Source organism: Struthio camelus, chromosome 2 (genome assembly GCF_040807025.1).
Source record: "Struthio camelus isolate bStrCam1 chromosome 2, bStrCam1.hap1, whole genome shotgun sequence".
NCBI classification, from domain to species: domain Eukaryota; kingdom Metazoa; phylum Chordata; class Aves; order Struthioniformes; family Struthionidae; genus Struthio; species Struthio camelus.
The window spans coordinates 91,324,776-91,337,857 of record NC_090943.1 but is presented as its reverse complement, the minus strand read 5'-3'; the positions used below and the strand labels follow the sequence as shown (position 1 = coordinate 91,337,857).

At 37.0% G+C, this 13,082-nt stretch overlaps 1 long non-coding RNA gene across 1 annotated transcript; it reads right to left on the bottom strand.

The window, feature by feature from the left end:
- Positions 1-535: 535 nt before the first annotated feature.
- On the bottom strand, positions 536-12,510 carry LOC138065955 (uncharacterized). Its single transcript, XR_011138987.1, has 2 exons — positions 12,430-12,510; positions 536-3,538 (listed from the first exon to the last, which is right to left on the bottom strand). It is a non-coding gene; the product is annotated as an uncharacterized lncRNA (long non-coding RNA).
- Positions 12,511-13,082: the final 572 nt, after the last annotated feature.

The following is a 13,082-nucleotide window of genomic DNA, read 5'->3' as shown; positions in this document are numbered from 1 at the left end:
CCGTTTTACAGAATGAGCTCAATTCTACAGACAGCCGGTGGACTGTTACCACTTTATCTGGTGATTGGGGCTAATCACAAAGTGCTTATTGGTCTCGATTTATAGCCTCGAAGAGAGTTCTATATAAGAAGGTGGCTGCCATCATAAAAGTTATCTTACAGCTATACTGCGAGAGTTAATTCCCCGCTGCAGCTGAGTTTTCCCTCGCAAGAATGTTTCCATGGCAACATACATAGAGCTATTGCAATGGGCAAGCTGATGTCAAAGTTGAGCTTTCCAGTTGCTAACGCTCTGCGCTGCATCTTAGCTCTAGCCAACAAAGTCACGATCAATAGCGCTATTTGGTCCTCTTCTCAACCTGGCTGTGACTGGAGGCATAAGTCAATATGCTCTTTTGCTTTACGAGCTGAGAAAAGAAACTGAACTTTACATGGTTGTTACTATACTTAAATAACTAGAAGCAAATTAGAAAAGATGCCTAGTGTGGAGGGTAATTTTAGCAGGTAAAAAGAAATTGCATATGTAAAGAGTAGTGTTACAGACAGCTAAGCAAATTTTTATTTTATGAAATAATCTTTTTTTTAAGAAAGGCTGATACAACACACTTTTAGCAAACAGAATAGTTGAGTCTTCAAATTGTGTTTCTGTCTTTAGCTTTCAGAGAGCTGATTACATGCTGTGAATTGATGTGTGCATTCAATTTGCACTTAAGAGTTCTACTATGATTTTGCTAACGATGTCGTGAAAAAAACTGGGCTGTCGGTAGAAGTACGTGGGGTGTAGGTTCTTTCAGTTGTGGAGTAGCTTTCTCTCTGACCTGGCCAATCCAGTGTTGTGACTGACACAGACAGGGTACAACCTTCCTAATTAGGTTTGACGGTTGTTATGCCAACAGTCCTTGCTTTCTCAGTCTTTCTCTACAGATCATGATTTCTAGGTTTGTCATCATTCCTCTCTCTCTGTTCCTCTCCCATTGGGCCATGTGTGTTTTTTTTTTTTTTTTTAAACGAAAGGATCCTGCAACCAACCACAACCCTTCAATTGACCTTAACAGCATATCCTTGCAAAAAGTGCACACATATGAAACAACTTGTTTAATAGTGCAGGAATAGAAAAGCATGCAAAACTAGAAAATGTTATTATTATTATTGCCTCTATAAAACCTTAACTCTGTCTCCTTGACAGACATGATTATTTATAGAATGAAGTAGAATTCCTACGGATAAATTATGATTGATTAAAAGCTATATTTATAGTTTAAATTTCTCTAGAATTTAAACCAGCATATTGGTAAAAGATGATACAGTGCTTCAGTGTCTGAATTTTAGAATTTGAGGGGTTCTTAATGGAGAATTTGCATTTTTAGGTCAGAAATGATTTTCTTTAAAAATATTTCCTAATTAGGAAATAATTTTAAAAAGGGTAACATTTCTCCCAGATAGGTTTTGAGGAATTTAGTAACTCTGGAAAATTTCAAAAGGTTTCAAACCAAAGTAGCATTAAAATTTGAAATTCATGTGTATCTAGTTCCTCTTCTTGTACAGGTCCATACTTACCAAGATTTATTTACTCTTTGTAGCTTGCTTAATTAGTAGGTAGTCACTCATAGGAAATACTCAAATCGATCAGCAGATAAAAGTTGAAATAAAGAAAAGTCTTATTGCTCAAAGATAAAATACAAGCAATCATATTTAACAAACAAGCTCTCTGTTAAACAGGTACTTGCCTTTTTGCTACAAATAGGTAGAATAAATGTCAGGATGTATGTCAGAGGATATAGCATAATATATGTAATATAACATATGCATTGTACACAATGTCTACACTTCCATTTTCTTGACAATAACAGCCAAATAGATAAGGGGGAGGGGTGGGAACAAGGTCATTTAGTGAGAAAGGTTTTGCTCTGAAGAAAAGTTAAAGATTTAAGGGGTTCACTTGACATGATGCTTTAACATTTTGAAGATTCCATCCTTGAAGATTCAATGGGAGTGAGCAGTTCTTAACAGACCTGAAGTACCCCTGGAATATTTTCTCACAAATTCACTTTTCCCTTAGAGGGCTTCACATCTAAATTCAAAGACAAAAATACAAAATTAAGAAATACTTTCATGCATTATTAAAGAAGTGGTTTATAAGGAAAGGATAAGCTAGTAGTACAAAGAAGAAAGTCTCAGCAGTCCTTCTGTTACTTATACTTTCTAGACTATTTTCCAGTTATTTTCTGTTTCAAGAAGTACTTTTTACAAAATGCTGCTGTAAAAAAAAAAAAGTGTTAAGAAAACTATGGATTTCTTAAGAATACAAATTAAAAGGTAAATACTGTAAAGGAAATTTGAATAATTATTCTTTATAATTAATGCACCATAGAAACTTAATTAATGTTCCAGGGGATGAACAGCAGTTGAGAAATTTGGGTTACAATAAGGGGGTAATATGTGGAAATAAGAAACTCCTCTTAGTATCCTCAACACTATGTACAAATGGATGCTAAAGTACATTCGGATATCAGTATTTGTGGAAATTTTCAGCAAACATCTTGTTGGCCGCATCAGGGTCAATCTTTTACACTGGAAGGACATCGCAAGCACTTCTTTGTTGAATAGCTTTTATACTAGGTGATTTTACTATTGAAAACAATATTTTCTGTGAGCTTCCTCCTCATCTTGAGACATCGTCTATGTAAAACATCCAGAAATAGTTGGATAGAATAACAGTTATCAGAATCATTGAAGCTGTGTTTTAACAGTGAAAAGTCTCATTTTTTAGACTATTTTCCCATTGTATTCATTTAGCAGACCCTGTAGGTAGAGTCTATTATCAATTACACTGCTTCTCAGCTAAGGAACTTTACTTCCAGTATTAGTGTAAACACTTGTATTATGCAAAATGTGTTTTCTGGTTTACTCAAAAGCTTCCTAATTCTGGAAGATCTCGGGTTAGCATTAATAAAGTTAGATTAGTTTAGGTATGCAGAATATAAAGAACACGCTATTACTAATCATCCACGAAAAGTTTGTTCTTGAGGAAGTTTCCCAACACCTTATAGGAATTATGCTGTAGAAAGACAGAACCTTCAAAGGGGCATTTAGCAGCTTCTTTAACCGAAAAAGATTCTTCTTCCTTGCCTCGCTGGAAAGAGATTCCAAATTAAGCAGAAAAAGAAGAATTAGAACTGCAATGGACAGATTTTTTTTCACTGCAACTCCCTTTTTTCATATTCTAAATAGGTGCACTCTGAGCCTGCAGTCCTGCTGAAAGCAGGACATGACCAGATTGTTTTAAAATCTATAAATAAGGATCAATTGAAGTTGCATGGACAGTCTTATTTCCATCACTGTTAGCTTCTAAATGCTTAACATTTTATAAATACTGTCATTTAACACATAAATATGTAACAGAAAACCACTTATTTGCTTTGCTTGCAAATACAATCCTCCAAATGTGAAAAAATGCTATTTTGTCTTAGGTTGAAAAGTCCAGCTTTGGGCTACATGAACGCTTTCCATTACCATCATACCATCAGTGTGGCATTAACCTGCAAGTAAAATCATAGCTATGGGTCAGCTTTGTAAACAGATTAGACACACATTTAAAAGACCAGTTTTATCTGCAGACAATCTGACTATGAGTCAGACAGTTGCATGTGTAGCAAGCCAAACGAGCAAACAGCAGAAATGTCCCAGCATATTCTTCCTCCCTGACCAGAGATTCTGAATGAAATACTAAGTGTAACACCAGAGGAAAAATGCAGATGCATTGTCATATCCAATTTGCCATTGACAGTAACTGTATTCAGCTGTGAATTGTTATTGCCATTCATTCTGCTGTACATGTTCTTCATTGTCTGCAAATACCTAAGAGGGTCTAGGGGACTTAGGTGCTCAACTCCTGTGGTTGGGAAAACAGAACTGAACTAGAGTCCTTTGAGAACCTTTGTTCACAGTAAAATGCTGATATATTCAGCTGTACTATATTGCTGAATCTTACTGCTATTAGTAACAGAAACATAGCTGGAAGAGTGGGAATAATTAACTGAATAATTCACTTTATTATTGATCTCTGCCAAAGATTGTATTGATTAAAATATATTAACACACGTAAGGCGCTTTACTAATGTGACAGGATAAAAGCAATATCTAGGTAGTCAGGGTTAGCTAGCTGGTCAAATACTGTAACGAACATTTCTGAAAGTTAAGTGATATCACCATTGTTTCCTAATTATCTCACTGTTTCAGAGGCTGGAATCTAGCTATGTGATTGCTTGGTTTCATCTACTCTCTGTTTTTTAATCTGCTCGATTACAGTCTCCAGTGGTCTCCTAGTCTCCTAACATTCCTCCTCCTTAGAAGTACCATCTCCTTTAAAGCGCATTACTTATCACTTCCATAATGCTTCACGTGACTGTTTGCCAAGATACTGTTACATATTAGGGTTAAACCTACGTTGAAGGGAGAGAAAACAGTGTATTGTGAAGTAGAGTACGGTTATGGTCATTTTTTGTTTTGATTTTTTTTGTTTTTGTAAAAAGTTTATTACGACCTAAGATCTTGTGAAAAATGAAGTAGGGGGTGGGAGGCACTCTGCTTGGAACGAGTGAGCAAATATGAAGGGATGTTATTCTTAGGTTTTACTTGTAGGCTAGGACAACGCATGGGGTGATTCCAGGTGTCGGCATTTTGGCGCACTTCTTTTCTTGAAGTGATCTATCCTAAGCTTGAACGAGTCACAGTCACCGAAGAAACATCATGCTTTAGGTCTGCTGTCTAATAGAAAGCTGTCTTACCCGTGCAAAGTTGACTTATTTTTGGAATTTACTATTATATAGCAGCAATGCAGCCTGAATTATATCCTAGCAAGAGTCCAGTGAGTTTCAAAGTGTTAGGGATGTTTTATATTGAATTGGATCTTTAGAGCTCACCCTGACAAAAAACTGCCACTGGATACTAGTGCTATACAGCCGGGGATCTGAAGCAAACTTTAAGCTCTCATAACTCTCTAATTTTATCCTGTCCTAATCCTCAGTGTCATCATGCAACCTGCTTGGCTCAGTCACCAGAGACTGACCTCTGGGACTAGCAGACGTAATGGTGAAGGATGACTTCAGGAAAGTGGGAAGCCCAAAATGGATATCACCATGTCTAATAAACCAAATATTCTCTCATTTCCTCAGCTAGTCAGTGTAATCAAGAAAGCAATATAACACTGGTCAGCCCATGCATGAAAGCTGTGCACAGCGAACATATTACATATATTATTCAAATACTTAAAGTCTCAAAGCAAGGAAAAGAATTGCTGTGGTTCTTGCCTTCTGAAAAGCTGGTAGGCTATGGATTGCAACTCTTCATTACGTATTTGCAGACTTTAATATTTAACTCTAAAATATTAACTCTCTTTTAGAGTTTATCCTTAAAGTGTAACAACATTATTGTATACTGCTTAATTAATATAGACAGAATTTGATTTTAGTTAAGATGCCTTGTAAGTAGAGTAAACTGAAGTGCTAGTCTTCAGTGTGACACAAAAAGTTGTTAAAAGTATATTTTGATGAATGAACATAATGAAAGAAATCAGACTGAAACGTAAGACTTGCAGTGCCATAAAGTGATCGCTCTCAGTTTAGCATTAGAAGGTAAAAAAGATTGCATAAAAAAATAAATTTTATTCCTGACCCGGAATACAGGAATAAATAAAGGTTGTTCCTAAGTCTACTTCAATTTAAAATTATTAGAAATGAGTATTTACAATCCTTTTAAACTGATATGGTAATTCATTTCCCCCCTTTTTAAATGTGACTGAAAGAGGATAGTTTAGTGAAAAAGATTAGGAAAGTCTCCAGGCTATTGACAGGAAGCACATATATATTTAAAAAACTACTATATGTAACCCAGTAAACCAGAAAGTAATAAAGAATATAGGATACAGTTTTCCCAGAGTTTCCGTAAGTAGGATCTATGTTTTTAATATGAAGCGATCTTCTTTCTCTAATTTTTCAAACTTCAGCGTCACTGAAAAGAGACTAGGGAATAACTATATATTAGTTGTACATGATAGTAAATTTTTCTATCAACATTCAGTGGCAACTGTGTAATGTTAACAGGGGCTGTACAGTCAACAATTTCTCTATAGTCAGACATAAAAACCCACAGTAAAGGATGAAATTCATTTCTTCAAAATAATAATCAGTCTCCTCCTGTCCCCCCACTTCAATTCACTGTAACACCTTCTTGAGATCATGCATTAGGATTACAAGGGTAATTCAGTTCAATCGTGTGTAACAGCTAAGCAGAAATGGATTTTTAGGCTCTTGGTACACTATACTCCTAATGGATTTTCATGGTCTTAGGTGGAAGTAATTGAATTTTGCAGTGCAATTTATAATTATAATAACCATATCAAATAATAACTACCTAAAAATGAACAAAAATGCATTACACACACTCTATGCATATTTACAGCTTTGATTAAACCTTCTCCCTGCTTCTCCATTTATTTGGTCACTTAAAATTGCATGCTATGTAAAAGAAGGATACATCCATTTACTACAGTTAAATCTGTGTCAGCTGTATAAAAGTGCTTAATAAAGGATATCAGAATAACCCTTGTGAATTCATTATGAATTCCAGTAAGGAAAAACTATATTTAATTTCTCCCCTTTTGCTTCCTTCTTTCCGCCTCCTAACCTTTCTTCCAGCAGCAGCACTCCAAAATACATTTCAGGCCCAAGAGAAGACACAGTAGTTTCCAGAACCATTTGATTTAATAGGCAAAAGGGGATGAAATAAGAGGAGTAGCATGCATCAGTTCTAACCGGCTCAGTATCATGGCACAAGCTTGTAGGCTTACCAACAATATGAGATGGATGGTCCAGAGCTGCCTCCCAGACAATGCCATTGCGATAATAAAGTAATGATAATTATGTCTACCGATTTAAAAGCAGAAAAAATAGGAACAAGTGGCAGAAGTAAATTCAGAGGAATACTTGTAATCACTTCATAGAGGTTGTTTTTGTTCAGAAGTACTATAAGCATCCATAATGCCATTTATAAAGTCAAATTTCAATGTGCAATTCTCCTTTAAGGAAAAGCTCCGACAGATTTGTCTCTCCATATGGCTCTTGTAATAATTTTTTAGAAAACTTGGACAAAAAAAAGGCTTTGTAAAGAACATGTATTGGAACATCAGACAAATGCTATCCAACAATTTCCCATTTATTTGCTATGGTAAATGATGCTTAACTTTTTCTAATCATCAGGCTCAAAAAGTCAATCTTTTAAGAGAACCTTAAAACTTAAAGGAGGAAAGCAACAAGAAAGTTAGTCAATCAGTCAGGCATTTTTTTCTCATAGTGGACCATCAGATGGCATAAACCTAGTTGCAGAGTAATTCTAAATATATTCCTACAAAGTAATAGCTATCTAATAGCCATCCTCTGGTTGTTTTCTCATTTGAGCTACCTGGTGATACAAAACGCTCGCAATAATCCTGGGCTAAAATGCTTTTATTCAGCTGATATAGTTAGGAAGCAGAACAGCTGCTTTCTCGCAGTTCAGACATTCTGAAATACAGCCCCAAAGTATCAAAGAGGAAATCATACCTGGAAGTCCGAGTCTGAACCTTTGGGAAGAGCTGCAAAATTGTAGCTTGAGTTGAGAGCACTTCTTTTAGGAAGCGTCATGCAATTACTGATCTGTTTCTTCTGCTACAGGAATAGTCAGTTTTTTCAGCTTGTATCAATATCCATTAGCTGTAGTACTTCCATACTCCATTGACTAGTAGTTGAAAAAAATACTTTTTTTCTTTAAATTGTGTATGTATATGCGCTCAATGACCATCAATTCATTTGGAAAGGTAACTCACATGTACAGACAGTGCATATTGAAATAAACATTAAGGAGATAAAATAAGAGTTAATTCCCCTACCTTTTGATTTTAAAATTGCAGCCATAAAATAATGTATGAGATACTTTTCCAGACAAAACTTACTTTGTCTTCCACATGCAAAGTTAGAGTAGCACATTAGATATACTGAAGACAGCTCCCCCCTACTGTCGTGAACTGGGATAGAGTGAAATTAGGATTAACATTTACTCTCAGCTTCTGATTTGTTCCTCCCTGGTATGTAAGGAGAAAAGCTTCTCTTTGCCATTCTGAGAAAGTGGAGAAAGGGAACAGCAGAACACAAACTTTGCAGTGCAAGTGGCTTTCCAATGAAGCAACAAACTAAATATCTGAGGCCTTGTGGATATTCTAGGTAGGAGAAGTAAAAAAGATGGTTAAACAGGACAGCCAACTTGGTTCATGCAGTTCCCTTACAAACATTTACCAGATTTTCTTCTGTTGAAAGTAGCAGGTGTCAGAAAAAAAGATTCAGAAAAAGCAAGTGTTAGAAAAAAAGAGCTTCTTGCTCCTTATCCTGAAATCCGTTTTAGCCAGCACTCAGCTCAATAAGTTCTCTGAACTCTTTAAGGGCAAGTCCCCTGAAGTTGGTCTAACTTCCTGGCATGTGTCTGCCACCTTTCTTCTTGACACATCCGTCATTCCATTTTTTCCAGATGCAAAAGTTTTCCTAAAAAATGTAGTTACACACTTCTTCTCACACAACCCCCAACTTTGCCTCTACTTTTGTTTTAAGCTCCGGAATGACTTTTTAGGCACCTGATGTGAAAGGCACTGAGCTGACCTGTCAGGTGTCGCAAGAGGGGTGGTTCCAAGAGCAAATTCCCTGAGCGTAACTAAGACTAGAGAAAAAAAACATGACAATACTGTGGAATTTGTAACTGCTATGCCATATGTCTGATTAGAGATAGAATATTTAAAAGATAACTGCTCTGAGGGTATGAGGCAAAGGAGGAACAGTTTTATACTTGAGAACCTAGACAGGTTTGAAAGAGCTCTTTAACAGTTGTCATTTAGCACTGCAGTTTATGATGTGTTAGATAAACTTATATCTACCAACTTGTGATAAGCGCAAGGCAAGGGTGGGCGTCCAATATGGCACTAACTGGAAACAAGTAGACCATGTCCTGCCACTGATGTTCTGCCATGCTTAGGGCTCTGGCCAGCAGCATAGCTTTAAAAAGGTGAAATCCCTATGGACATAAAGCACGGAACATGTATCCCCATTTCAAAACAAGGCCTGTGGAATTAGGCTGTTTAAAAAAACAAAACAAACAAACAACAAAATCTAATTTTTTAAGAGAAGTCTCTATTTCTGTTTATTGCCTACAATTGCTCATCCAGACATGAGCTGATTTTAAGCTGGCCAGTTTAGAAATTGGGGGCACTTCAGCTGCGAACTTTGCTGACCAATTTGCTGCTAGATAATCCATCAGAGTCTTTGGCAGTCTGTACTGATCCTCATTCACCTCCACAGACTCTAGGCAAGTGACTTGTATGAAGGCTGTCATAACTCCAGCATTGTCTTTCGTGCAGGAGGAGCATGCAGAGGACAAAAGTGTCACAGCAAGACTACCATCTCATAGATTTAATTGCACCTTTCTGTGTAACACTTCAGAAGACTATATCAATTCAGTTGCTTTCGGATTCACTTTAATCTCTCCTCCTGCTTTTTGACCTATGGGATAAGCAGCACATCATTTCTTCCCTCCACAGCCCACCCTTTCTGGTATTACAGCTTCCTGGACATAGCTGCCTTTCCCAAATTGCTCTATGACTATCTCCTGTAATTCTTATTCATCATTCGAGAAATTTTCTGTTTGCCTGATGTGCCAAAATCTATTTCACAGGCTTGAAAAATTCCCAACAATATTCCTTATTCACTCTGAGAAGGATGAGATACTTGGTATCTCAGCTTAGCAGCTTGAACCAAAGCTGGACAATTCTTCTGAAACTCAATAGATAACTGATTAGCCCAAATTTTGTAAACTTAGGAAGAAAATTCTCATAGCTTAGTGTTTAATGCAGTTTGACGTTTGAATAGAAATTATTTTCCTCTCCCCTCTGCTACATGTCGTCCTGCTCCACAAGTAAGAACACGGAGGGAAAAAATAACAAGAAAATTATACCGTTTCTAAAGAGCTGATATACAGCTTTCCTTAATAAAGTGAGTATTTTTAAAATGAAAAAAAAAAACCCCAAAGCCAAAAAAGTAGCATTCCTAGCTGTGTCAGATGGTTATAAGCTACAGAAGTCTATTTACATGGACATAAGTTTTAGCTCTACGAAAGGCAAATAGATAAGAGGCTGAGAACAGATGTTTGGCTCAGCAGTTGTCAGACCTTGCCAAATGCTTAGGTTCGCATTGAGCCTAAATGTACAGGCAAGCAAGCGTAAGTTTACAGACCGATTTTTGAAATTATAAAAGCCCAAGTTTTATATTAGTTGTCTGTGACCGTACAATTTAGAGTGCCTAAAGACTATGATTTGGAGACTTAGAAGTGATTTCAGTTCAAGCTGGCTTCAACTATCATATAGCCACATTACCCTGAAGAAATTTTTTTCTAATCCATGTCTCTGCCTTTAGTGGGTGCCCAAGCAGACAGCTAGAAGCTGATAATGACAGGAACAATATAAATTTCTGATTTATTAACATCTGCAGGTTAACGATACAGAAGACCTGGATTAATCTGAAAGAGCTACATCCAGTGGAAGAACTCAGAGGAAGTATTTATGCAACGGGCATCAACACATGCAGAGCCTATAACAGAGCCTTGAAAGTCACTGACTCCCCTCTTACTATGTGACTGATTTCCTATGTCCTTGAGAAATAATATTTAATGAAAGTCATTAATCTTTAATATGGTTTAATCTAATTTGCTTTATATGCAATTGCTCGTCTTCTTTTGACAACTCTTGTCTTCTGTATTATTGCCACCACTTGAGCATTTAATTAAAGTGGTATTTAATATTAAACTAGAGTGTTCATCACTTTCCTTGTTATTCCTACCTTTTAACGCTCAAAAATATATTTTTATTAGAATTAACATTAACAGTTCCTCTAATTGATGTGAGATATGCTAGGTCACTAACCTAATTGTCTTTGCATTGTCTTCTCAGGATGGATTAGCTTCGTGCATTAATGCAAACTCCTTTTGAACTGAAGACATGGAGGTTCATAGCTACAGGACATTAACTGTGTAACATTTATCAATCTGTTAGGAACATTATGCGTTCAGCTTTTGTCAGTAAAGAAAATTTTTAAAAGCTTTTTAAAATCTACCTATCACACAGACATAAAAGCAAATCTGTCTGCAAAAATGAAACATGACAACCTCATTTTAATTCTGCTCTGGTCTAACAACCAAATAGGTTCTTAGAGCTGCATGGAAGGCAGGTTTTCAGATGTATCAACACTCAGTTCAGCTTGAATTGAACCCACTATGTTAATTTGTGACTAAGAAACATTAGAGTCTTTAGCTAAGATGAATTTTAACAGTGAAGATAAATCTTTACAGAAGCCATTTCTTTTACTAAATTGACAGACCTATATTCAGCTCCATCAGGCTACCACCATCCTGTTACAGACGTGTGACATTTAAACACTACTTAAGAGCTTGTTACCCTTCATTAAGGTGCTTTAAATTGTCAGATTTGGCTTACAAAGATGTTTAGATCTGCAGATTAGAGCTGCAAAAAGAAAAAAAACCACCTACACATAAAAAAAACTCTTCTGAGTGGTAGAATTTGCAACAGCACAATGTTTCTGCGCTATCAAGCACAATTGATTCTTAAGTGGCCATTATTTGCTAAGTAGACAGTCTGTTCATTACTGGAGTTGATGAAGAGTGAGATGTTAACAAAGTTTTATTTATTACCAGCTTTCAGACCTGCAAGGGGAATGTACAGAAGGAAAGTGAGCCATTATTCTTCCTCATTACAACTACATCATTAGAAATGCAAAGAATGTAGAGGAAAGCTTTGGTGGCTGGCCAAAAGCTGCCTTCTACAGCAACTCATGCCTCAGACAGTTCAGTCATGTCATAGTGCTTTTTTCCGGATATTAGTTCGAGAGAAGTCTAGTCACTAGGCTATTACACACCTATTTAGACTTGATTTAGCAGAAGTTTGTGATTCCTTCTCATAAATATAGTACTATCGTCCTCCAATGGTGAGATCTACCTATCCTTCTTTCACAGCCCTACACAAAATGGTACTTGATACTGCTTGCAAAGTATTGTCAGGATGTATGAGAAGCAGTTATCTTCTCCATTCAAAATCCTCCACAGGTCAGCCGACCCAATGTCCCCTCTCAGCACCCCTTCCACAGACTTTATACCTTGGGATTTCTCTGACCTCTTCTCTAATGTGCCCACCCAACCACGCTGACCCCACAACACCTGCTCACCTACTGCTGCGCAATCAAAGAAGCAGCAGCAACAATCAATAATTTTAGGAGCCCCATACCAGCCAAGATTAGAGCATGCTCCTGAAGGGGTGCTTTATCCCTTTTGTGAAAGATCCTCTTACCTTTATATGAGAATTATCTTGAACATAGGTATCAGCCTTCTCTCTATCCAGCCTGTGGACTAGAAGCAGCCGTGCCTCTTCCTGTGGACCAAAGCCAGACGCGGTCACACAAGAACTCTAACAGTGAGGATATATGAGGAGGCAGAACTGAGAACTGTCTTTAAGAAGCCTGATACCTCCTAACTTTCAAGTGCTGGACTCCACAATTCAGTGTTTTCTTTGCCTTCTAAGTGGGGGAGATCTATTTCCAACTTCCATGCAGAGCAGAGATATAGCCTCCTCGTTCACTGCAAACTTCCATCACAATCAGGTTTTGACCCTGAACTGTTAGAGGTATGGTACAAACTAAGAATAGCACTAGTTACCTAATATGGACACAGTAAGACTTATTTGTTTTAAAAATTGTCAAGAGTTGGCCTTAAATGCTTTGGTTTTGAAGCTGTTGATGAGAGAAAAGAGCACGGACAGGAATGGTTTCATTTTTATCACCTCTGACCAGAAACAGAGGAATGCGAAGGACAGGACAATAGACCTTTCCATGCTTACTGGGCAACGGGGTGAACTCTCAGCCTTACTCTTGTTCTCTACGTGGAGGTAAGTTTCAACTCAGGTAGAAGTATCACCAGACCTACGTGTTTGTCTTGGAAGTAATA